Source organism: Misgurnus anguillicaudatus, chromosome 8, assembly GCF_027580225.2.
Source record: "Misgurnus anguillicaudatus chromosome 8, ASM2758022v2, whole genome shotgun sequence".
Taxonomy (NCBI): Eukaryota; Metazoa; Chordata; class Actinopteri; order Cypriniformes; family Cobitidae; genus Misgurnus; species Misgurnus anguillicaudatus.
The window spans coordinates 20,797,881-20,823,211 of NC_073344.2; the positions used below are offsets into that span (position 1 = coordinate 20,797,881).

General features: G+C 34.9%; 1 protein-coding gene across 2 annotated transcripts in view; it reads right to left on the minus strand.

The window, feature by feature from the left end:
- Nucleotides 1-25,331, minus strand: part of raly (RALY heterogeneous nuclear ribonucleoprotein) — a 133,844-nt gene that overhangs the window by 51,340 nt on the left and 57,173 nt on the right. Inside the window, exon 1 of one of the 2 annotated variants that reach the window (XM_073870452.1) lies at nucleotides 10,201-10,222. The exons of the other annotated variant lie outside the window; for it this stretch is intronic. The gene's annotated coding sequence lies outside the window, so the exon portion shown is untranslated. Of the gene's footprint in view, nucleotides 1-10,200; nucleotides 10,223-25,331 lie in introns of those variants that run through there. 2 annotated transcript variants of the gene reach the window in all.

A 25,331-nucleotide genomic window follows, 5' to 3' on the forward strand; every position in this document is an offset into this window, starting at 1 on the left:
ATGTAATGTTTTAAATGTATGCTTTATTTATTTATTGGTGTTTTCTTTGTTTATTTGTTTAAATTACTTTAATAAAATATGTTTAAAGATCACATGAGAAATCAAATATAAATGACTAAACGTAAATTAATAAAGAAGGAAAACGTATTTGGTACAACTTTGGTAAAAGTTGGTACTAGCAAATTGATAATTGTTACTACCAATTGCTACTATAATTCATCTAGGCTACAGTAAAAAATGTTTTGAAGGGTATGGCATCTACTTAAAGAAACCAAATAAATATTTACGGTACAATACAATACTCCATAATAATAAATAAACATAGATAATAAACAACAAATAATAATAATAATCTAAACTATAATATAAAATGCAGAAGGCATTTTGCAGTGGGACGAGTCCTAACTAAATACGGAAAAGAATATTTCATTCTGAACAATTTTAAAACATTTAAAAAATCATTGAACAAAAAAAATATTATAAAAATATTAGTGCACATCGGCTAAAGATCATTAGCCTAAACAAGCTTCTGCTACAAATTTGAGTCATTCTATTGGTGACATTTTAGCACTTGACATACGGATAGCGACTCATAAGTAGCACTTAAAACCCAGCTGCGAGCGATCGTTATACGTGCATTTTTGGGAAACGCACTTAAATGAACGACGAATGTTCGTAAAGTAGCTCGTAGAAAGCGCTTTTAAGTGCTAAGTTCAATCGTTATCTAGAAACCCAGCCCTGATCTGCACCAGATCCGCACCGGAGCTGCTGACTTCGGCGCGGATCCAGTACAGATCCGGCCCAGAGAGTATGTTAGTCAACCCAGGTTGTTTTTAAATATCTTTAGCAAACATTTGTCCTATTGGCATGAATGGTGCCCCAGTAGTGTGGTTTGTTTCATGTCTAAATAATCACATTTACAATTTATACTTTGAATGAAACAAACAAGCAAACATACTGAAAATCTGTGCTCCTGTATGGCTCATTGGTAGAGCATTGCATAAGCAGTGCAAAAGGTTTGAACGCAGGCAATACACATACTGATAAAAAAGTCATTTTGGATAAAAGCGTCTGCCAAACGCGTAAATGTTAAATCTAGTACAAATATTGGAGCACACTGATGGCTTTTATTGACATGCATCACCACAGTGTCTTCATATTTGAAATGTTAACCCTCAAGAGTTCCTTTAAAAAACTTCCTTAAGTGTTCCTAAGGCCACAAAATGACACCTTCCCAAAACTGCTCTAAAAATATCATACGTCAATATTTTCTTTCATTTTAAACGATGCTATCTTTTAGAACTACTTCTGCCTGAAACATACATATCAAATATTAATATAATTTGTGAAAATTTTAACCCTTTATATGCCTGTTTGTTTACATTAGCCCATGTTATTTTTAACAGAAAAAACAAAAAAACTAAATATTTTCCAAAATACACATTTGAACCACCATGTGATTATTATTATTATTATTATACCCTGAGATGGGTCAAAGATTGGTAGCAACATTGATTTTCATGCATTGTTATTTTTTGAACAGGGTCAGATTTTATAAAAAACTTCCTTAAGTGTTCCTAAGGCCACAAAATGACACCTTCCCAAAAACGGCTCTAAAAATATCATACGTCAATATTTTTTTTCATTTTAAACGATGCAGTCTTTTAGAACTACTTCTGCCTGAAACATACATATCAAATATTAATATAATTTGTGGAAATTTTAACCCATTATATGCCTGTTTGTTTACATTAGCCCATGTCTTTTTAACATAAAAAAACAAAAAAACTAAATATTTTTCAAAAAACACATTTGAACCACCATGTGATTATTATTATTATTATACCCTGAGATGGGTCAAAGATTGGTAGCAACATTGATTTTCATGCATTGTTATTTTTTGAACAGGGTCAGATTTTATAAAAAACTTCCTTAAGTGTTCCTAAGGCCACAAAATGACACCTTCCCAAAAACGGCTCTAAAAATATCATACGTCAATATTTTTTTTCATTTTAAACGATGCAGTCTTTTAGAACTACTTCTGCCTGAAACATACATATCAAATATTAATATAATTTGTGGTAATTTTAACCCATTATATGCCTGTTTGTTTACATTAGCCCATGTTTTTTTAACAGAAAAAACAAAAAACTAAAAATTTTTCAAAAAACACATTTGAACCACCATCTGATTATTATTATTATTATACCCTGAGATGGGTCAAAGATTGGTAGCAACATTGATTTTCATGCATTGTTATTTTTTGAACAGGGTCAGATTTTATAAAAAACTTCCTTAAGTGTTCCTAAGGCCACAAAATGACACCTTCCCAAAAACGGCTCTAAAAATATCATACGTCAATATTTTTTTTCATTTTAAACGATGCAGTCTTTTAGAACTACTTCTGCCTGAAACATACATATCAAATATTAATATAATTTGTGGTAATTTTAACCCATTATATGCCTGTTTGTTTACATTAGCCCATGTTTTTTTAACATAAAAAAACAAAAAAACTAAATATTTTTCAAAAAACACATTTGAACCACCATGTGATTATTATTATTATTATACCCTGAGATGGGTCAAAGATTGGTAGCAACACTGATTTTCATGCATTGTTATTTTTTGAACAGGGTCAGATTTTATAAAAAACTTCCTTAAGTGTTCCTAAGGCCACAAAATGACACCTTCCCAAAAACGGCTCTAAAAATATCATACGTCAATATTTTTTTTCATTTTAAACGATGCAGTCTTTTAGAACTACTTCTGCCTGAAACATACATATCAAATATTAATATAATTTGTGGAAATTTTAACCCATTATATGCCTGTTTGTTTACATTAGCCCATGTTTTTTTAACATAAAAAAACAAAAAAACTAAATATTTTTCAAAAAACACATTTGAACCACCATGTGATTATTATTATTATTATACCCTGAGATGGGTCAAAGATTGGTAGCAACACTGATTTTCATGCATTGTTATTTTTTGAACAGGGTCAGATTTTATAAAAAACTTCCTTAAGTGTTCCTAAGGCCACAAAATGACACCTTACCAAAAACTGCTCTAAAATTATCATACGTCAATATCTGCTTTCATTTTAAACGATGCAGTCTTTTAGAACTACTTCTGCCTGAAACATACATATCAAATATTAATATAATTTGTGGGAATTTTAACACTTTATATGCCTGTTTGTTTACATTAGCCCATGTTTTTTTAACAGAAAAAACAAAAAAACTAAATATTTTCCAAAAAACACATTTGAACCACCATCTGATTATTATTATTATTATACCCGAGATGGGTCAAAGATTGGTAGCAACATTGATTTTCATGCATTGTTGTTTTTTGAACAGGGTCAGATTTTATAAAAAACTTCCTTTAGTGTTCCTAAGGCCACAAAATAACACCTTCCCAAAAACTGCTCTAAAATATCATACATGAATATTTTTTTTCATTTTAAACGATGCAGTCTTTTAGAACTACTTCTGCCTGAAACATACATATCAAATATTAATATAATTTGTGGAAATTTTAACCCTTTATATGCCTGTTTGTTTACATTAGTCCATGTTTTTTTTAACAGAAAAAACAAAAAACTAAAAATTTTCCCACAAAAAAACATTTGAACTACCATTTGATTATAATTATTATTATACCATGGGATGGGTCAAAGATTGGTAGCAACATTGATTTTCATGCATTGTTATTTTTTGAACAGGGTCAGATTTTATACAAAACTCACACTTGTGATCCTAAGGCCAAAATGACACCAAAATGACACCTTCCCAAAACCTGCTCTAAAAATATCATACATCAATATTTTTTTCCACTTTAAACTATTAAATCTTTTAACACTACTTCTTCCTGAAACATACATGTCAAATATTAATTAAATTTGTGGAAATTTTAACCCTTTAAATGCCAATATGTTAACGTTAATCGAACCACAGTGTTCAGCTGATGTCGTAAAACCTTTTGTGGGACATCGTAGCCCAAATAGTGACCTGTCCTGATTTCTCACTCCAGAGACTGAGAGCTAATTATTTTTTTATCTGTAAACACCGGTCAGAATGAGCAGCCCCACATAAGCCTGCAGTTTCTCTGTCTCAAGATCTCTCCAGTCTGTGACTGTCTCCCATGTAGGTTTGTCATGGCCCCAATATGCTGCAGGATTTCATGCATCAGCATCAATGAAAAGCTTGAAGTCAGGGCTGATTCGGACAGTGGCATAGTGTGTGAGCCCTGGGATCAAATCTCTGGCTGCTGGAAAGTAGCGGAGCGTCTCCATGTTTGTGGGAGACCAGAAGATTTTTCCATTTTTGACGTCCATCCTGCCGCCACTTCATCCATCTCCTCTCCACTCTCACCTTCTGACAAGTCTTCTGAAGATCCTTCTAATGAATTAGACTCCAGCTGATCTACTTCTACCTCTGAGGCCTCCGTGTCGACCTCAGAATCCTCGGAGGAAGATGAGGTGCCATCCTCGCTCTTGAAGTGCATGATTATTTCAGGAGCCTTATGTGTGCTGTAATGCCTTGCCATTTTCACTACTTCTGCTATACTGTTCATACTTATAGCAGTGTATTTGCATAAACAACATGAGCGAGAAACAAAATGAAGATTGATTTTGTTTCAGTTCTGGCCTCTCATCGTTTTTATTACTGAATTAGTTTATAACGCAGAATGTGCCTTTCAAAGAGAGAAGAATTTGGATATGTTGAATATGCCCCCCTGCCCCACTCATCACCGACCCCACCCCGACATCACCCCACCCCCTTACCACTCAGACACACTTTTTTTACACACACACCAATTTTCAACATTAAAGGTTTATCTTTTCAGCAGCTATGCGGTCCGCAGAAAACAGCAAAATATGTGACATTTTGATGAATGCATGAAATGGTAAAAAGTAGCGCCACCTGGTGGACAAGTATAAAAATTAAAACTTCAAGGCCAGTAGTTTAAAATGATATATTGACATAAAGGTATGTATTAGTTTATGTTAAGATAAATGGGGGGTCAAAAATGGTAGTTATAATGGTTTTCAATGGGGCATTTTTTGTCCGAAGGAACACATTAGTCGGTTTTTGCGTAGCTTAGCCATTTTAAGCTAATTAAAAAAACTGAAACCAATATTCTAAAATGTATCAAAAATGATTAACCTTTGGCAAGTTTGGGCAATATTCAATCATCACAGTCAAGATGGTTTTAAAATCAAAATCAAAATGGCACAAAATGTCCCTAGGAACTCTTAAGGGTTAAATACATATTCATGGTCTTGACAGACTCCTTCTTAATCAATCAATATGAAATTGCTTATATTGAGTAAATATGACTCTAGGCTCACAAAAACCCAATTTGGTTCAAACAATAAAACTTTGATGAAAACTTAACCACTACAAAAATCGTTTACAGCTGTGTTAAACGTAAACCTACTGTATGCACTAGGGATGCACGGTTATGTCAAAAATCATAATTAACAATTATTCACCTTGGTATTGTAATTATTATTGCCAATATATAGATTTTACATTAAAGTTCTGAAATGTTTTATAACTTATGTAAAGCAGCTTCAATGGAAATTCAAAATATCCAAAGCTAAATGTAAATTACAAATAATTATGTGAGTTATGTTTTTAGTAAAAATCCGAAACAAATAGCTAAAGGACACGTCAACTTATAATTTTAAAATCTCCGATTCATCACTGTACCCAAACATACTGCCAAAATGCACAGAAATGAACACAAATGGACAGCTGTACACTGTAAAAAATTCCGTAGAAATTACAATGTTATTGCAGCTGGGTTGCCGGTAATTTACCATAGATTTAAATTTATGTTAGCCTGGTAATACCATCCTCTGCTATTTTGCTTCGCTTCATAGACATTGGGCCCTATTTTAACGATCTAAGCGCATTGTCTAAAGCGCACAACGCAACGTCTAAATGGGCGTGTCCGAATCTACTTTTGCTAATTTAACGACGGGAAAAATGGTTTTTGCGCCGAACGCATGGTCGAAAAGGGTAGGTCCTATTGTAATGGGAGTATTTTGGGCGTAACGTGCAGTAAACCAATGAGAGACTCAGCTCTCATCCCCTTTAAAAGCAAGTTGCGCTGGCGCTATGTCTAATCCCTATTTAGATGACAGACTTTATAAACTGAAAAACTAAGCAGAGGAAGAAGATCCCCAGTTTAAGATTATTGTTAAATAATTGTGTTGTTTTTCACTGGTATTGAAATTGTTATTTTTTTATTAAAACCTTTAAAACCCGTTTTCTTTTAGTCATGGAAGTAAAAAGCAGGCTTGTAATTGCTTTAAATGTATGGTTATCCAATATCATCAAAACATAATTTACAAGTATCTAAGATAAGGTTTGTACTCTAAAAATACTTTATTTGTAACAAACAGGAGATAAAGAATTTACAAACGGCTCTCCTCACGTTTCAGCACTTTGGACAGCGTTTTTTTAGCAAAGAGTTTTTTTAAGCATTACTTAAAAATGTTTCTCATCTCACCATATCCACAGGTACAGAGTCATCGTCATCATATACAATAAATCCGTGAGGTAGCATTAAAAAAAACAAACATTTAAAAACACGCATTTGTTCAAAGCAAAGCATTTATTTACTTACCAGGCTGCAGGTGAAGCAGCTCTTTGCGCCTTCTAACGTCTCATAATAAGTCCTCAATTATGTCCAAGAGACTCAATAATAATCTTTTACATTCAATCCTTTAATCTTTCATATTTAAAAGCATTTTTGTGCTGCTGCGCATTCATGTACTTTGTGATAAGCAAACCCGCGTTGTCCTCCCGTTTATAGGCGCATTTTACTAATGCGCTCTTTAAATAACATAAAACACATTGCGCCATTGACTTTAGACTTTAGACCAGGTTTTTGTTGGTCAATGGCGTAGTCTATTTTAGTTGCCTCAAAATAGCAACGCGCCAACAATGCGCCTGAACACACCTCGTTTTTCAGACCAGAACGCCCATGGGCGCAAAGGGGGCGCAAATGCATTTGCTATTTAAACAACGCGGCGCTAAACGTGAAAATTAGGGTGGAAACTAGCGAAAGACACTTGCGTCGCGCATTGCGCTGCATTGCGCCGGGTGTAAGATAGAGCCCAGAGTCTGGCTGGGCATAATTGACAATCGTTTTCCTTCTCGTGGGAGGGGCTTGTCTGAAGTTTAAAATCATTGGTCTAAACGTAAGCCAATCACACATAACATTTGGATATGATGTGCTTTATGCGCCGGTGTCGTAAGCAATTCGGTCCCCCCGAGCAATTCGGTCTCCCCTAGGACCCCGCGCGACTCCATTGGCTGAAAAAACTCCTCGTGGGTAGTTTTCTTAGCGCCTTATTACAATTCATACAAAATCGCGTTATGATTTATGTAGTTAGAACGTTGTTAAAATTACAATTGATGTCTTTTAAATTATATGTTTCATATAGTAGTATATAAATGAGGCTATAGGTGGGAGATCTGATCTACACATTGCTTGTGTCAATTTATTATTTAGATTATTATACTGTACCATTTCCACTTTTGACTGTCTACATACAATTACTTACTCATTAATTACTTATACAAAACATGATTACTACATAGTTGAATCACACATTTAAATCATAATTATAAGCCATGATTACTACACTTTTACTATTAAAAATATATATTCCGTAAGGTATGTTAATAATTTACAAAAAATAAAAGTATTGTTTTTGTAAAGCAGATGATGACACAAAAGTACTGACGTTTCTGCAACATGAATTATATAGTTTTTTTAGTTAACTTTTATTTTTTAAAAATGTAATGTTTCTATTTTGTACAACATAATTAGCTTAGCCGCGTATGCAGACGAGATATTGCAATGACACATTTTTGAGCAGGCATTAGTGTAGATACCAATCGGGGTCCTAGGGGGGACCGAATTGCTCGGGGGGACTGGATTGCTCATGACACCGGATCAGCCGCATCGAATCTCTGCTGTAAAATACACGTATGATGTGAAAACAAACCCATCGAGCGAAATACCAGAGTTAACATGGCTATGAACGACTTTTGCAGATTATGTAAAGTAAATCGGGCCAGAGCTAGTTGAACACTATCCTTACGGTGGCTTTCCACTCACGTCTAACGGGAGGAAAGCCCCTCTCTCCTCTCAAACTCTTCCACCAGACAACCACAACCATATGTAAATTAAATCTCCCTACCTTATTTTCTGGTTAATCAGGAATGTCACCAAAGAATGCTTGCCCACGCGTCCTCCAACATTAACTGTGAACAATATAATTCCCTTCCATGATTTCTCGATCGTTGTGCACGTCAAGCTGTGCTGCACACAGTTTCTCGCTGACGATCGGTAAAGTTGATAAATTAAACTTTTCCAAAAACTTGTCGGGAGCAGGGCAACAACATAATCTCCATTCAAATGTTTAACAAACACTTTTCTTGTTCGGGTTTAAGTTGGCAAGTGCCGGTTCTCCACAACAGAGCTTTCTGTGTCTCCATGTCCTCAACAGACTTCAACCGTGATTCGGCGTTTAGCGTCTACGTCACGGCTCTCAGCCCGCCCTCTGTTCGTTGATTGGACGGTCGTTTTGAGACCGGTGGAAAACGGTTTGAATGGGAGGTATCTCAGACTGAGTACAGAAGCGTAATGAAATTTAGCGGAAGTACGAAGTCTGACGTAGTCAGGCTAAATTTATGTTATTTACTGGCAAGAGTTTGTTCAAAGTTAAATACATTTTAAATATTAACAAGTCTTTATCTTTACAGAATAAAACCATACAATAACAGCCTCATGCAAAGCATTCTGGGAACCAGAAATCATCGTCAACCTTTTTCTGTTTTTTGCTTCAGATTTTGTTTCCCAGAATGCCTCGCCTGATGCCGCCTTTCTAGTTTTACTCTGTAAAGACAAAGACCTGTAAATGTTTAATGTTCATTTAACTTTGAACAAAATGTTGCCAGTAAAAAACATAAATGTAAATCTACGGTAAGTTACCGGCAACCCAGCTGCAATTTCTATGGAATTTTTTTACAGTGTACTTAAGGCTTTTGGCGATTACGTAATTGTTTCACCCGTAATTGTTAATCCCGTTTAATTTTTCGATTAATTGTGCAGCCTTACTATGCACACAAGTAACATTTACTGTATCTATATTTATTTTATCTAAACATCATCAGAATTGCAGTGTCAATAATAAGTGTACAGGAGTTTATTTATGGCCAGTGTATTTCTTTCCTGTGACTTTCATGGAACGCTGGCATGCTGGCGACAATCCTCCCTGGAGCAACCTGAGGTTAAGCCTCTTTTCAAGGACACAATGATAATTGCTCAAGGATGGCTCGTTTTGGATTTAAACCTACAGGCTTGTGGTTACTAGCCTAGATCACTAACCACTGGAGTATTCTACAGCACCCAACTGTATAATAATAAGTCTAGTAAAATGTTGTAATTTTATGAAAGGAAATGCATTGAAGACCAGAATATCATAGACTGATATTATAATAAGCAAACATCTCACAACCACATACAGCTTTCTAGTAACCACCACATAGCAATGCCATGAAAAAAAGTCACCGTACACCGTAGCAACCGCATAGCAACACAATAGCATCCTAATCGCACACACAATGAGAATTACAGTATGTACTTTAGAGACAAGTGCCTTTAAACATCTAGTTTTAAGTGTCATTTTTTTCTGAAATCCAGGTTAAAGTTTTATAATCTATAAGGTTCAATTTCACATTGATTTCAATCTTTGACATGCACTGTAAAAAATTTCTGTAGAAATTACAGTATTACTGGGTGTTACTGGCAACTAGCTGCCAGTAACTTACTGTAGATTTTACATTTATGTCATTTACTGGCAACAGTTTGTTTAAAGTTAAATGAACATGAAACATTTTCAGTCTTTATCTTCTACAGTAAGTTACTGGCAACCAGCTGCATAATTACAGCAAATTTTTTTACAGTGTGACCTTGCTCAGTCAATATTAAAGGTATTAAGATTATATTTTTCTTTACATTATGCAGGATGATTTTATGTACTGTAGAAAACAGTAAATTACAAAAAAAATGACATTACAGACTGGGTTACAACTACAGACCAAAGTAAATGTAATGTCAGCAACAGTGTTTATACAGTAAGTAACTGTTTAAGTAAATAGATACTTACAGTAAACAACAGGTAAAGGAATAACTGGAGCAGAATCCACAAACAAACAACAACACCATCACTTTTTAACCTCGGTCAGATGAGTATAACACAGCAAATCTAGTTGACAAGCAACAATAACATTCAGCAAAGCTCATGCAATTCCCTTTACTGCCAGCAGGACAACGTGCCGCACCTTCAAGACCACCTTGCTATATATAGCAGACATTGACTTCTGGACTTCTCCATTTATCAGGGTGTGACAATCCAGTGTGTGGACATGCAAGGAACAAAGGAGGCAATGCTATGTAAACAGCATGCACCAAGTACATTGTATTTATAGATCTTCATTGAGGACATGAGATTTATTGTGTACATTTTATGTGGTACATTTTTTCTGTATAGACTGTCAGAAATAAAAGGTACCCAAATCACGCACTGGGGCAACCGTGGTACCCTTTTAAAAACTACACATTATAAATTAAAGGTTGCATATTGGTACTTCAAATGTATGTCACCTTGAAACACAAAAGGATTTATATGAAGTTTATTTAACTAAGTTCAGGAGGAGCATGGTCATGTAGTTCAACCAATCAGCATGAACAGGTGTCTATATATCTATATATCCAGCCCATCGGCTCACTTTAAGCTAGTACATCTATCCCGGTTAACTCATTCCCCGCCAGCCATTTTTTGAAAAGTTGCCCGACAGCATTTTTTTGTGATTTTCACAAAACTTTCACAAAATTCCTTCCAGGAAAATGTTCTTTTAAAAATATATAAACATACAAATATATCAAATGAAAAAAACAAACCCTCTGCTTTCAAACAAACAATAAACAAACAAACAAAATGGGAAAAAAACGTTTCATCCTATCTACATTTTTTCTCTGCTTACAAACTCTCTATTTTTTTAGCAAAAGCTGAAATAATTGCATTTTTGTGAAGGAATTTTGTTAGAGATCAGATTAAGAACGATTATCAAAACATACACAAAGTTTAAAATTAGTAAATAACGTTTTGGCTTCAGTTTTTTCATAAATTGGGTAAGTGCCATCTAGTGAATAATCACGGTATTGCAGATTAACATAAAAATTTCTTTTTTAAATGCAAATGTTTTCTCTTAATTGACGAGTTAACTCAGCAATGGCGGGGAAGTAGTTAAAGAGGGGGGAGTACTCTGGGTTCGAAGCCCTACCTTCGCACGCCAAATATGCTTTATCTCACTCCCTGTTAATTACATGTTAATGTGAACTCGTGAAACATCATAAAGAAGTGAATAAATAACAAACCATACATCAATGGAAAGCTTAAAATAGGACAATATTTGGCGGAGATACAACTAAATCTGGAATCTAACATAAAATCTAAATATTAAGAAATGGCCTTTATAGCTCTCCAAATGAAGTCCTTAGCAACACATATTACTAATGATAAATAATTTTTTGATATATTTATGGTAGAAAATTTACAAAATATCTTCATGGAACATGATTTAGGGATGCATAACGATTAATCACGATTAATCTATAGCAGAATAAGTTTTAAAGTTTTTGTTTACATCATATATGTGTGTGAACTGTGTATAATAATTATGTATATATAAATATGCACACATGCATTTACAATTTTAAGAAAAAAAATATATATTTAAGTATAAGTATTTATATTTATATATAATATAAATTATACATAAATATACAAATGTATATACACATGTAAACAATAATTATATACATACATGCATGTGTGTGCATTTATGTATACAAAGTTATTATACACAGTACAGTACACACACATATATGACAAAAATATAAAAACAAAAACTTTTATTCAGCTATAGATTAATCGCGATTAATCGTTATGCATCCATATATCCTAATCATTTTTGGCATACATTTTTCATACAATATTTTGTTGACTGTTGCTATAAATATACCCGTGCGACTTATGAATAGTTTTGTGGTCCAGGGTCACATATTGGTTTTTCAAGGGTACATATCCCTACTTAAATTTTTACATATTAAGAATTTTTAAAGGGTACCATCCCAATAACAGCCTTTGAACCTTTCTTTTGACAGTGTAAGGTGCCTTTTTTGCACTTATTATCATGTTGTGACTAGGTTATCATGAATAATGCAGACTGACCTATATAAAACCATTTGTTTCTTTGTAGAGCTACTTTATAGATGCTTTAAAATCAAAGCTAACATGCCTGGGTTGAATTGTGTGCTTTATATCACACAACAAGAGCGGTAGAAACCAAAAATCTGTACGACAAAAATGACAAAAAGCAATCAAAACTATATTTATAACAAAACTTTGTGGTACGAGTGCAAACATTTTTCCTGTTAGCTGTTACCAAGATGCTGGTATGTCGGCATGAAGTTTTTCTGTATCCAATCAATACTGAATCGCGAATCACTTGTTCTGAAGAGACCAAACTACTTTTAAACCGGCAGACAATCACTTTTTTCTTTCCTTGATGTTTCTGAAGCAAAACAATTTAGATTCGCTTCTCTCCACAATGTTTCTTGACTAAGTGGCACGCCATGCCAAGGCACTTCAATCAGGAAGCAGCAATGCAGATGAGCTATTGTATAGCTATTTACAGAATATACTTGCTAGTAGAGGTCTTTAATACACAGCATGAATCCGGTCACCATAGTAACACAAAATATAAATGGCCATTTATGTGCTAAAATGTGTACTTTAATAATAAACACCGAAAATGGCACTCACAACCCATTTTGGAACCCAATGTTTCCCATTGAAAGAATATTCAAAGAGGACCTCATGCTATTTATGTATGATAAAACCAGAAACTTATAAAGAGTCTATTTGATTTAATTTTTATGTTCCAGAAATTAAAAAGATTTTTGTTTTTAGTAAGAAAAAGAGGCAGCATTTGTTCATCCTCATTTCCATGCAGGAGACATTTATTTTCCAAGTATTAAATGGGCAAACATACCATTTGATTGTGTTTATTTGCACATTAAAATTCAAATGTTAATCCTAGCAAACAGCACTGCCTGTAAAAATCCACTTCATTTGTGGTATTCACAGACGTAATGAGCCATAATAACAATTCAGTGTATTCTTACATTTTATTGTTCAATAAACCACAACCGTTCCGTGCAACAACAAATATTGCACTCGCTGACATGCGCTCATATATTTTTAATAGTTGCTGTGAATAATTCATTCTTTAACCTTCTAAAATTTTATTAAAGCTCCCTCCTCTATTGGAAAATCCTGTTCCCGCCCCCTCGCTGCATCTTTGTTCATTCATCATTGGCTGTTGTTGCTGCCCGTCTCAATCACTTTGCTTTCCACCCCTAGTTTGGGTATGATGAACGAGCTAAAGGGAGTCTCATCTATCTGCTCGGCACCTCCATTTATCGCCTTGGCTAAAAAATAGATGGTGTATGAAGTGTAATTTGGTGCTGTAGCAGGGCTCCTGTCCCAGTGGATGTGTCGTGGGACTTTGATTAAATCCTTCTTATAGGAAATCAATACATTCTTCATTAGACCTCTCCTTTCACAAGCATACCTCCTTTGCTTCTTACACATTAACCCACACAGAAAGAGAAGGGAAGTTGGCTTACAATAGGAAAGAGTATTTGTTGGGGGGTTAAAGATGGTTGGCTAAAAAGGGAAAGGACATGATAAGATAAGGAAAGAGGAGTGTGACCTAGTGTTTAGGGAAAATAAAGGAATGTGATGGGGGGGGTCATGGAGTCAATGGAGAAAGGAAAGACTAATAATGTAAGTGATAAAAAGAATCCAGTGAGCATTGTAAGGCATAATAAGTGCATCTATTATCTTATTTTGGCCAAAATTTGCACAATTCCAGAATTTATTGGGACAATCTTGGTGCAAGATGGTGGACAAGATGTTGCTCAAGCCCCTATCTGCTAGAGAAATGCTAGAGAAATAATCTGTACGTTCACACCAGACACGGTAGAGGCGGCAAAAACACGCTATTTGCACGTACTGTAGTTGGAAGCTTGAACATTTTGAGTTTACTTGCTTCATTCGCGGAAGCAATTCTAGTCATTTGAGACATTCACGCGGAAATTCGCATCATGGGAGGGGCTTCTGCGACTCTGCTCACTTCCTGTAATCACTTCACTTCTAGAGCAAGCTCCTGATTGGTTAACGCGCTGCTAATATCCATCAAAGTTCAGATTTTTCAACTCGCGCGTTTCCTGCGGCAACGATCAATTCTGCGTGTTCTGCGCTGCCCCATTCGCGCTTACCACACCGCAGGATGCCTTTTCGCGTCATTGCGTTGACTTAATATTACGTACACACTGTAGTACAGCTGGTATATAATCAACTTTAAGTTTATTTATGAAGAGACACTATAAAACAATTAAACCTCAGGTGGTGTTGCTAACCCAAATTTGACTCTTAGGTGGAACTGGTTACAGACATGAAACTCTTGGTGCTCCTAATCTCTTCATCACAAAGGCTTTTGCACCGTTAGCCTTAAGGCTCATATCACTGAGTTTCTGCTGAAATATATGATGTATATAAATTATGTGGTTCTAAGATTGTAATTTTATATTCATGTTTGGTTTCATTTTAAAGGTCATGGTGCGATGAGTAAAAAGGTCTCATTTCTATAAGTCTAAGATCAGATGGATTAAGGTTTTAGAACTTTGGATAGAAGATGCATTTCTTGTAGAGTTGGGGTTTTGCCATGATATTTCTGGCTAGTTTGACCAGTTTCCAAGATACTCCTGGCTAGTTTGACCAGGTGCTCTTTAGTATCACTTGGCACAGGTCAAACTGGATTTTGACCAGGTGTTCTTTAGTTTCACTTGGTACAGGTCAAACTAGATTTTGGTAGCTTTCTCAAGCTGTGTATAAAAGGTGGCCTGGCAAAATGTTCTGGGAGCCATTCTGTACCCAGAAGCTCCCACACTCTGTGTGTATTCAAACTTTATGGAGGCATCCTGTAACCAGGAGCTCCCACACTTTGTGTGTGTATTAAAACATCATGGAAGAAATCTTTAACAAGAGTCTTCCTACACCATTTGGGTGTATTATATTAATGATGGAAGCATCTGTATTCAGACTTCCCGCACTACGGTGTGTCGTTGTAATTGCCAGGTATGATTTGACTTTGTGATTTTTATTTCATTTACAACTGTTTTTAAGTTTTACATTTTGGATGTGAATGTTGATATTTTGATCCATGAATTTGAAAACTAAATTATTGATTTAAGTGTAACCTGCCTGGCATAATAAATTGTTATTATTGATTCATTTTAAATTCTTCCAAATTGTATTGATTTATTTTAATTCTTTCAGAAATTATTATTTCCAGTAGATTAGAAGGAGTCTGATATTACCGCAAAATAAGTATGCCAGGATATTGATCACACTGGTGTTTTGATGTTGGATGGAGCATGGGGCACGTTCACCAGGACTCTCAGATTTATGTCTATCACCTGACTTAGCAAGTTGCATGATCGTGACTAAAGTAACTATTTTATGATCGGAGCAAGCATGGGGCAGCCAGACATAAAATATTAGTTTACCCGGCAACCTCTGACGAAGGTCAGACTGGCAATTTTGTGTCCGTGAGATATACGCAACGGCCGACGTATACTCTGTGCGATATCGGGTCCCTAATGAACGAATAACTAAGACTATGGGAATTTGTAAATAATCAATATCTAAATTATGATCAACAGATAATTGGAATAATACACTAAATTATTACTGTATTAAATTGGAGTCAGATTATAATTTAACCACAGAGGTCAAAGGAATAAATTAAATAAATGGAATTATTCTTCTAGAAGTGCTATGGAAGGAAAGAACACGTGTTACCTTCACCACGCATTGGACTTCGACGTTGGGCCAATTGGGTGGCGTCTTACAGCTTGGTGATCCCGACGTGATACGTCATAGGCTGGGACGAGTGACGTGTACACCAGAAAGAGTGACGTGGTACTCCAGGAAGCTTTCCAGCGCGACATTTCAACCATAACAGAGGATTACATTCATCGCAAAACAGGAGGTTTAAACTTCTTCTTTTCTGTCTGCAGCTGTGTTGGTAAGTTGATTTTATTTGTCTATTAGAAATGTTGAGGGTGAGCATAAACGCACCCGTATGTTGTAGAATGGGACGGTAATCTCAGTGAAAGTCCGGAGAAATCCGTTTAGGCATGACAATCAGAACACCGCTGTCAGGGATATAATTGTGGCATTGCAGATAATGAAATAATATGTTTCCTCGCGCTCCGAATCAAACATCCTCTCTTACGTTTACACTCAGGAGGAGTGAAAATTACATGAACTAATGGCTAAATTGTATCGCGGTAACGTTACATTACGAAAAAGTGTACATTTGAGTCTAAAAGTGGAAACATAGCCGTTGCGATTATCTATTTGCTCGTTTGAACGATCTCGCAACTATATCGGAAACCCGTAAAGTATTAGCGAATATCTGTGAACAATAAAGTCATGTCGGATGAGATGAGAAAACTCCGTGCCCAAGTCGTTGCGTCCGTGTATGTAAACAAACCTGCGCGAAACAGGCGATAATAACTCTGTTAATGAAAATACACAGCATGACAACAGCAGCGTAGATGAGGATAAATCCCCTTTGTTAGCAAATCAAAGTTCTTTTGTTTGTTAAAGCAACAAAAGATAAACTTAAAATGGAGTAACATCTTCCAAATTTTATTCTGGTTCTCAAATAAGGGTAAACATTGAATTATTACAGTAATGACTAAATCTGAGCTCACTGTATGGTTGTTTATGTTGTCACAGCAAATGTGCAACATTTAAAGGAACAATCTTATGAACAAGAATTAACTTAAATAAAGAGATTTTATATACATTTAAACTACAGTGTAAGTTAATGTGTTTGCATATAAGAAGTGAATTTGGGGTTTACATGATTAATATGACAAGAGCAAATGTTCATATTAGTTTTTTTTAAGATCAATAAATGCTGCAAACATCAGCGTATTAACTATACCTGATGAGTTAAGGAGATACATGTAATTATGGGAATGAAAGATAAATGGAAGTAAATACATGATTGAAGGCAGCGTTGTTGATGTTAGAGGTTCAGTGAATGCAGAGTGGAGCTAAATATTAAGATATTAAGCAAGTAAGGATTTAATAATGATTGTGAGTGAATCTCCTAAAGAACACTCAGGATTGGAATGTAATAAGTAAATCTTAAAACTCATAAATTATTGCAGGATTCCCTACTGTTGATATATGGCAAATTGAGTTAAGCTTTAACTGATGCACAGAAAGATAATGATGAAACTGTTCTTACAATGGTCAATAAAACACATGTGATCTTATCTCACTGAGAAAGAATCACCACTGAGAGTAAAAGGGCTTAACCCCCCTCTCAAAAAATATGTGTGGTTCTCCTTGTTTCAAGTGAGATGTTTAGATAAGATTTAACAAATAAAATGCATCATTATTTTCTGTGAATCAGTCAAAGTGCCATTTAAGTCTTTAATTAACATCATACATACAGTAGTACATACACACTGTATAGTCAGCACTGTTAAAAATGCTAGACTTAGTCTTTAATTTATGATGACTATTATTAATTGGTAAATAAACAATTTAACCCAGTTTTCTGGAAATTATCGAAGCTGAGTCTTTGTTTCTCTATGAGATTGTGGATATTGTTAAAGAGCAATTTGTTGTCTAATTGTCTAAAGATTGTGAAAGTCATGAAAAGAGAGCTTATAGTGTCTTAAATCACTGCAGGAATACAGAATTCCTGTTTATATTAAATCGGTCAGAGCTAAAAGTCTTTTAATATTTCTGTATGTCTTAACATTTAAAGCAAAAGTTTGTGTTTTTACACCCTATTCCTTGATTACTTTTTATATTCACAACAGTGAGCTGTGTTGTTAGTGAACATGTTAATGCACAGAAACATGTTCTCAATTTTGCAAATTTACTATCATTCTTGAAGCCCTCGAGACCAGTAATAAAATAAAATAATTTTAATTAATATTATTTTTAATATAATGTAATTTATATTATAATCACATTATAATATACATTATATTGTAATGGCCAGACAGGCCTAATATGGTGAAAAATGATGCATTACATGCATTTCAAACTTATATGATTAAGACCCACAAAAAGGCCCGGGGAATATTTAGATTCAGATTTATTTGGTCCACTATCTCGTGCCAAAATGGGGGTATGTGTATGCTTTTACTTGTTGCTTGTTTGTTTTGCTTTGTTTTTTGCTTTGCAGGGACACGGAAAATATTATGGCACAAGATAGCAAACCAAACAACTCTGTTATAAGTTTGAAACATCAACCTTAACTAAATCTGATTAGTCAATTTACTTTTATAGTTGGTTAAAACTGTGGGAAATGTTAAATCATCAGGAATTACAGTCCTACAGGTCACAAAGATGTGAAAAGTTTAAAAGTGTGTACCATAAACAGACATCACAGCAGTTAAACATGTGAGCTGACGGTACTGAGAACAACTCAGAGAAAAGTCATTTAAGTTTAAGATTAAATCTAAAGTTAATCCAGAAAATTTCCCCAGCAAAAATGGGACTTTTTATGCTCACAGTTTAAATGCAAGTGGAGTTTATGGTGCTATACACACTCAGACTATACTGAAACAACATAGTCATATATAACAGAAAATTCCCAATTTAATCTGGCCTCTGAAATTAATTTGCAGAAAGTAATGATACAAATCTTCTTAACAGGAAGAATTTACAACATAACGCTGTCATGGACAGCTGTGTGGTAGTGACATCATTGTAAACCAAAGATGATGCCATGCCTTAATGCAAATTGACCAAAGTTTAGAAATGAATGTTTCGTTGTCTGTTATCTTAACATCTTTCCTTTCAGGTGGATTATTATGACTCCTTAAGAGTCCAGATACTAGAGATGTGTCTTAGCCTAAATACAGGCAGAAGCCTGAAATGCAGGAGGTGGGTGTGATAATGCTTTAAGGGGTCATACACATCTCACAGTAATAAAATAATATATTCATTATCTGACCTCCCGATGTAGCATCGGAACTAAAATTGTGCAACACAGATTACTTTAAGTTAGAATCCACCCACTTCCAGGCATGAACATTTAATGCACATATTTTCACCATTGCAACAACATAGCACTGTTACCTGGTATAAGTTTTAAAACTATCCAGGCTGAAAACATCACACATATGTATGATTAATGACTAAGAATCCAAACTCTAAAGTTTGTCATACAAAACCAATTAGCATATCACACATAGGAAATCAAAGAACTACTCATGATGCTAATTTTATTTTTGGTATAAAAACTATGTTTGCATTTTCCTTTTGAACTACGTGAAATATTACAGTGTACGTAGAACATATGCATGGTTATAGTCACAAATTAAGGTTTTTGTCTCTGATTGTATAAATAAAAGGTAGAAACTCTACCTGAAAACTCTAAATAAGACCTATTTGAGAATAAGATAAGTGAAGAATTAAGCCATTTGACGTGGTTGCAAACATGTCTTATGACATTCCAAACTTTAAAAATGGTTAGATCTGAAGTGCACTTCTATTGATCAACCACATGATACTCAATCAGACACCTAACCATTGATTGTGACTTTGCCAATGTATATGTATAGAATTTGTGAACAATGGTTAAATAAGAAAGTCAAAATCTGTTTGTGTAAAGTTTTCTATGTATTTTTTATTTGCTTTACTGAAATTTTAGATTTACATGGTTAACTTGCTTTTCAGTGTTCTGAACTAATAATATGGTTACTAAAACATAGTCATATATCATATAGATATATCATATTATATATACCTTAGTATAAATATCTGTATTTTAGTACATTTATTTGTATTATATTTGAATGCTATTGTTTTATATGCTTTAATGATGTATACCACTGGTAAATATGCCAGTTAAAAACTTTTGCCACTCTTCCTTTAAAAATACACAGATTATATCAAAATAACACTCTATATAAGAGATGCATAATAGAGAAGAAATTGGTATTTAAATGGGATGAATTCATTTGTTACCTTATGGGATAAATTACTTTGAAAAGAGAAATAAGACCTTTTACCATTCGCACCTACTATTATGAAACATCTAATAATGTCATTTGTTTGTGTAATCTTTCACAACCATTTTCGTCCAATGAAGGTCAAGTTCTTCAGTGTTCAGCCATTGCATGATCATGTGTTTGATGTTCTCAAAATGTCCCACATACAGTGGTACATTCTCAGTGTGAGGAATTCCTTCACCTATGGAGGTCTGACTATTCTACAAAAACTACCTTCTGCTAGTAGGTAACAGAGGACTTTTTCAAAATGTCAGAGAAATATCCTGGGGAGGATCCCGCTAGACACATGTCTCTCCGTGGTGGGGAGACACTTTCAACGAGCACAGCACACAGTCATTGACTGACACCATGAATTTGGTGCAACAGACGTTTCAACAGACTGAGTATCATCTAAACCAGGCTCAGGTAGAAACAAACCTGGCCAAAGGAACAGCAAAAAATTTGTCAAGTTCATCTATTCGCTCTGCACAGTATGTGTACACTTGGTGGAACTGGATTTTTCATGGGGGTGTGATTGGCAGTGGACTTGTGTTTATGCTTTCTTTGATTCAATGCTGCTATTTCAGGTCCACAATTCACTCTTTTACGGACATCTGCCAACACTGATTTCACCCCGAGTCCTCTACAAGTGCCCGCCATACAGAGACTGTTGCAATAAAAGAAAAAAACGCACAAGGATTTGAATATGACCAGCAATGGCCTTTAGGGACCATTTTTCAATTGCCCCAAAAGGGCCAGGGGAGAAATTTGTAGTACAGCTGGTATATAATCAACTTTAAGTTTATTTATGAAGAGACACTATAAAACAATTAAACCTCAGGTGGTGTTGCTAACCCAAATTTGACTCTTAGGTGGAACTGGTTACAGACATGAAACTCTTGGTGCTCCTAATCTCTTCATCACAAAGGCTTTTGCACCGTTAGCCTTAAGGCTCATATCACTGAGTTTCTGCTGAAATATATGATGTATATAAATTATGTGGTTCTAAGATTGTAATTTTATATTCATGTTTGGTTTCATTTTAAAGGTCATGGTGCGATGAGTAAAAAGGTCTCATTTCTATAAGTCTAAGGTCAGATGGATTAAGGTTTTAGAACTTTGGATAGAAGATGCATTTCTTGTAGAGGTGGGGTTTTGCCATGATATTTCTGGCTAGTTTGACCAGTTTCCAAGATACTCCTGGCTAGTTTGACCAGGTGCTCTTTAGTATCACTTGGCACAGGTCAAACTGGATTTTGACCAGGTGTTCTTTAGTTTCACTTGGTACAGGTCAAACTAGATTTTGGTAGCTTTCTCAAGCTGTGTATAAAAGGTGGCCTGGCAAAATGTTCTGGGAGCCATTCTGTACCCAGAAGCTCCCACACTCTGTGTGTATTCAAACTTTATGGAGGCATCCTGTAACCAGGAGCTCCCACACTTTGTGTGTGTATTAAAACATCATGGAAGAAATCTTTAACAAGAGTCTTCCTACACCATTTGGGTGTATTATATTAATGATGGAAGCATCTGTATTCAGACTTCCCGCACTACGGTGTGTCGTTGTAATTGCCAGGTATGATTTGACTTTGTGATTTTTATTTCATTTACAACTGTTTTTAAGTTTTACATTTTGGATGTGAATGTTGATATTTTGATCCATGAATTTGAAAACTAAATTATTGATTTAAGTGTAACCTGCCTGGCATAATAAATTGTTATTATTGATTCATTTTAAATTCTTCCAAATTGTATTGATTTATTTTAATTCTTTCAGAAATTATTATTTCCAGTAGATTAGAAGGAGTCTGATATTACCGCAAAATAAGTATGCCAGGATATTGATCACACTGGTGTTTTGATGTTGGATGGAGCATGGGGCACGTTCACCAGGACTCTCAGATTTATGTCTATCACCTGACTTAGCAAGTTGCATGATCGTGACTAAAGTAACTATTTTATGATCGGAGCAAGCATGGGGCGGCCAGACATAAAATATTAGTTTACCCGGCAACCTCTGACGAAGGTCAGACTGGCAATTTTGTGTCCGTGAGATATACGCAACGGCCGACGTATACTCTGTGCGATATCGGGTCCCTAATGAACGAATAACTAAGACTATGGGAATTTATAAATAATCAATATCTAAATTATGATCAACAGATAATTGGAATAATACACTAAATTATTACTGTATTAAATTGGAGTCAGATTATAATTTAACCACAGAGGTCAAAGGAATAAATTAAATAAATGGAATTATTCTTCTAGAAGTGCTATGGAAGGAAAGAACACGTGTTACCTTCACCACGCATTGGACTTCGACGTTGGGCCAATTGGGTGGCGTCTTACAACACCAAATGCATAACATCGCGTTGCTCATTCTAGATCAGTGGTTCTCAAACTGGGGTCCGGGCCCCCAGGGGGGCCGCGAGATGGTGCCAGGGGGGCCCCAGTTTTGTGACATTTTTTAAAATACATTAATTTATCATGAATTCTGTGAAATTAAACCTAAAAAAAAATAAGGCAGCACTACTTTGTATAATTTAATGTTTTGTTTAATAAAAATGTGAAGTTTTAGAACTGTTTTTTGTCATAAATTTTCTTGCACCGTACACAAAGGGGGCCGCACGCTGAAAAAGTTTGAGAACCACTGCTCTAGATTTAACTTTGTGTCATACGAATTTTTTTTGTTTTTTGTTATTAAACTCAAAAATATAAGTTGACAACAATCATTTTTGAGTAAAAAATCAGGTAAATTACAAATGTTTTCTTTTTACAGTGTGTATTCTGATGTGCTTGCACAGTGATGGGTGCTTTTATTGTTATTATAGGTATGTGTAAAACTTTTTTAGTAGGGCTGCATAACGATTAATCGCGACTAATCGTTTGCTGAGTAAAATATTTTGTTTACATCATATATGTGTGTGTCCTGTGTATAATAATTATGCATTAATACACACATTTATGTATAATTTTAAGATTTTTTAAATATATTACGTATTATATTTCTATATAATATAAATTATATATATATATATATATATATATAAATTTATATAATGTATATATACGCATGTAAAAATTTCTTAAATTCTTACATTTATATATTCATAATTATTATACACAGCACACACACATACAGTATGTGATGTAAACAAAATATTTTATTCTGCAAACGATTAGTCGTGATTAATCGTCATGCAGTTCTAATTTTTCATTTTATCTTTAACTGAAATGTGAGGTATTGATCATCTTTTGGAAACACATCTTCACTTGAATACGAATTTGCTGGTTAGAATTCACCAAACTTCAACTTTAGAGCGTTTAGGAATGTAAAATGTTTCGCATGAGCTTGCGTTTCTGGTCTGCTGCATTCGCATGCATATAAATGGAAGTCTATGGAACGAATAAACTCTATTGTGACCGCGGCATGAGAGAGAAAGAGAGAGAGAGAGAGAGAGAAATCATTGCTAATGACCAGGATAATCCAAATGGGTGAGAACCAATCATTTCAAAATCAAGAGACACACAGTGAGCTCTGCTAGCCAAATGATTAATAAAGATGGGCTTGAATGAATACATGGAGCCAAATTTGCAAAGTGTATCAGGTTAGCATTCTCTAAATAAGATCTGTAACAGCACCTAGTCAACCAGGCAGCTGCAAAAACACTATCGGCAATAAATAACAGGCAGCTTTTGAACTTTGAACGGGTCTCGCGATCCACAGTTCTATCAACTCTTTGGAAAGGGTCCCGAGTTAAATCATTTCAAAGAGCAGAAACGAAAAATCCTCTACGTTCCTGGCCGAGACAGAATATTTAATTTATCTCCTTCCGATGATAGACTGTTTGGCCGGCGCTGGCCCGGCAGAAGGCCAACCTCTGCCAGAGGTATTTTAATGAGTTTGTGAGTGTCACCTGCTGTCAATTTCAATTTGAGGTGAAGAACTCCCCGGAGGCTAATTTGCTTTTGCAGACAGTACGCTACTTTCAATTGGCAGCTGCCGCTGAACGCTACATTCTTTGTAAGCACCCATTATCTTTCTCCTTCATCTCTTACTCGCGACAGATGCTGCAGCTCAACTTGTATATCAGTGGGTCTAAATAGTATGCGAGATTAGAGGCAATGCTGAACTTTAGTAGAACTTTAGCATACTACACTTATTATTTCTCCAGTGCGTCGTATACACATTTTCCATATGCACAAAAAACTTTTTCAGTGTGTTCAATATACACAAAACGTACTGCTATGGATATTATTTCCCACAATGCAACTTAACTTGATCAACAAACATATTTAAGCTACAGTATTTGTAAACAGTCATATAAGCCATGCCCTTTGTTATTTCTTAATTCTTTTTTTGACTGTCACAACATGTTTTGAACAACCCTGGATTAAAATACATGCTAAGGTCATGTGACAACAATGCATTACTTCATAGTTCAAACTTAAGTTTTGCGCTAGTATTTAATTCCAAACATAGCCAAATATATGCATAGCTAGCAGATGGCATACTATTTATGATTGATTTTTGAAGTGTGCTGCCATGCATGTTTTCCACTGCGCAACAATAGAAGAAGTTATGACAGTTCTCTTAGACTTTTAGCAGTAAAAAATGACATGAAATTCACAACGAAGAGACTGAGCAAAACTAAAAAAATATATAATATAAAGATTCTGTCATCCTTTACTCAACCTCGTGCCGTTCCAAACCCACACGTCTGTCTTTCCTCAGGGAAACAGATAAAGACAATGCTCTTTATTTTTCACACAATGACGGTGAATGGGGAATGAAACTTTCAGTCACAAAAATTCTGCCTAACTTCATTTTTTGTGCTTCATGGAGGCAAGAAAGTCACACAGGTCTGGAACAACATGAGGGTGATTAAATGACGACAGTATTTGTATTTTTGGATGAAATATTGCTTTAAAGGTGCAATGTGGGACTTTTAGAAAAATCTCTTGACAGAAATGCAATCAAATATACACATAGCTATATTATCAGTGGTGTATAAAGACCTTACATAATGAACTGTATTGTTTATATTACTTTAGAATGAGCCGTCTTGTTAT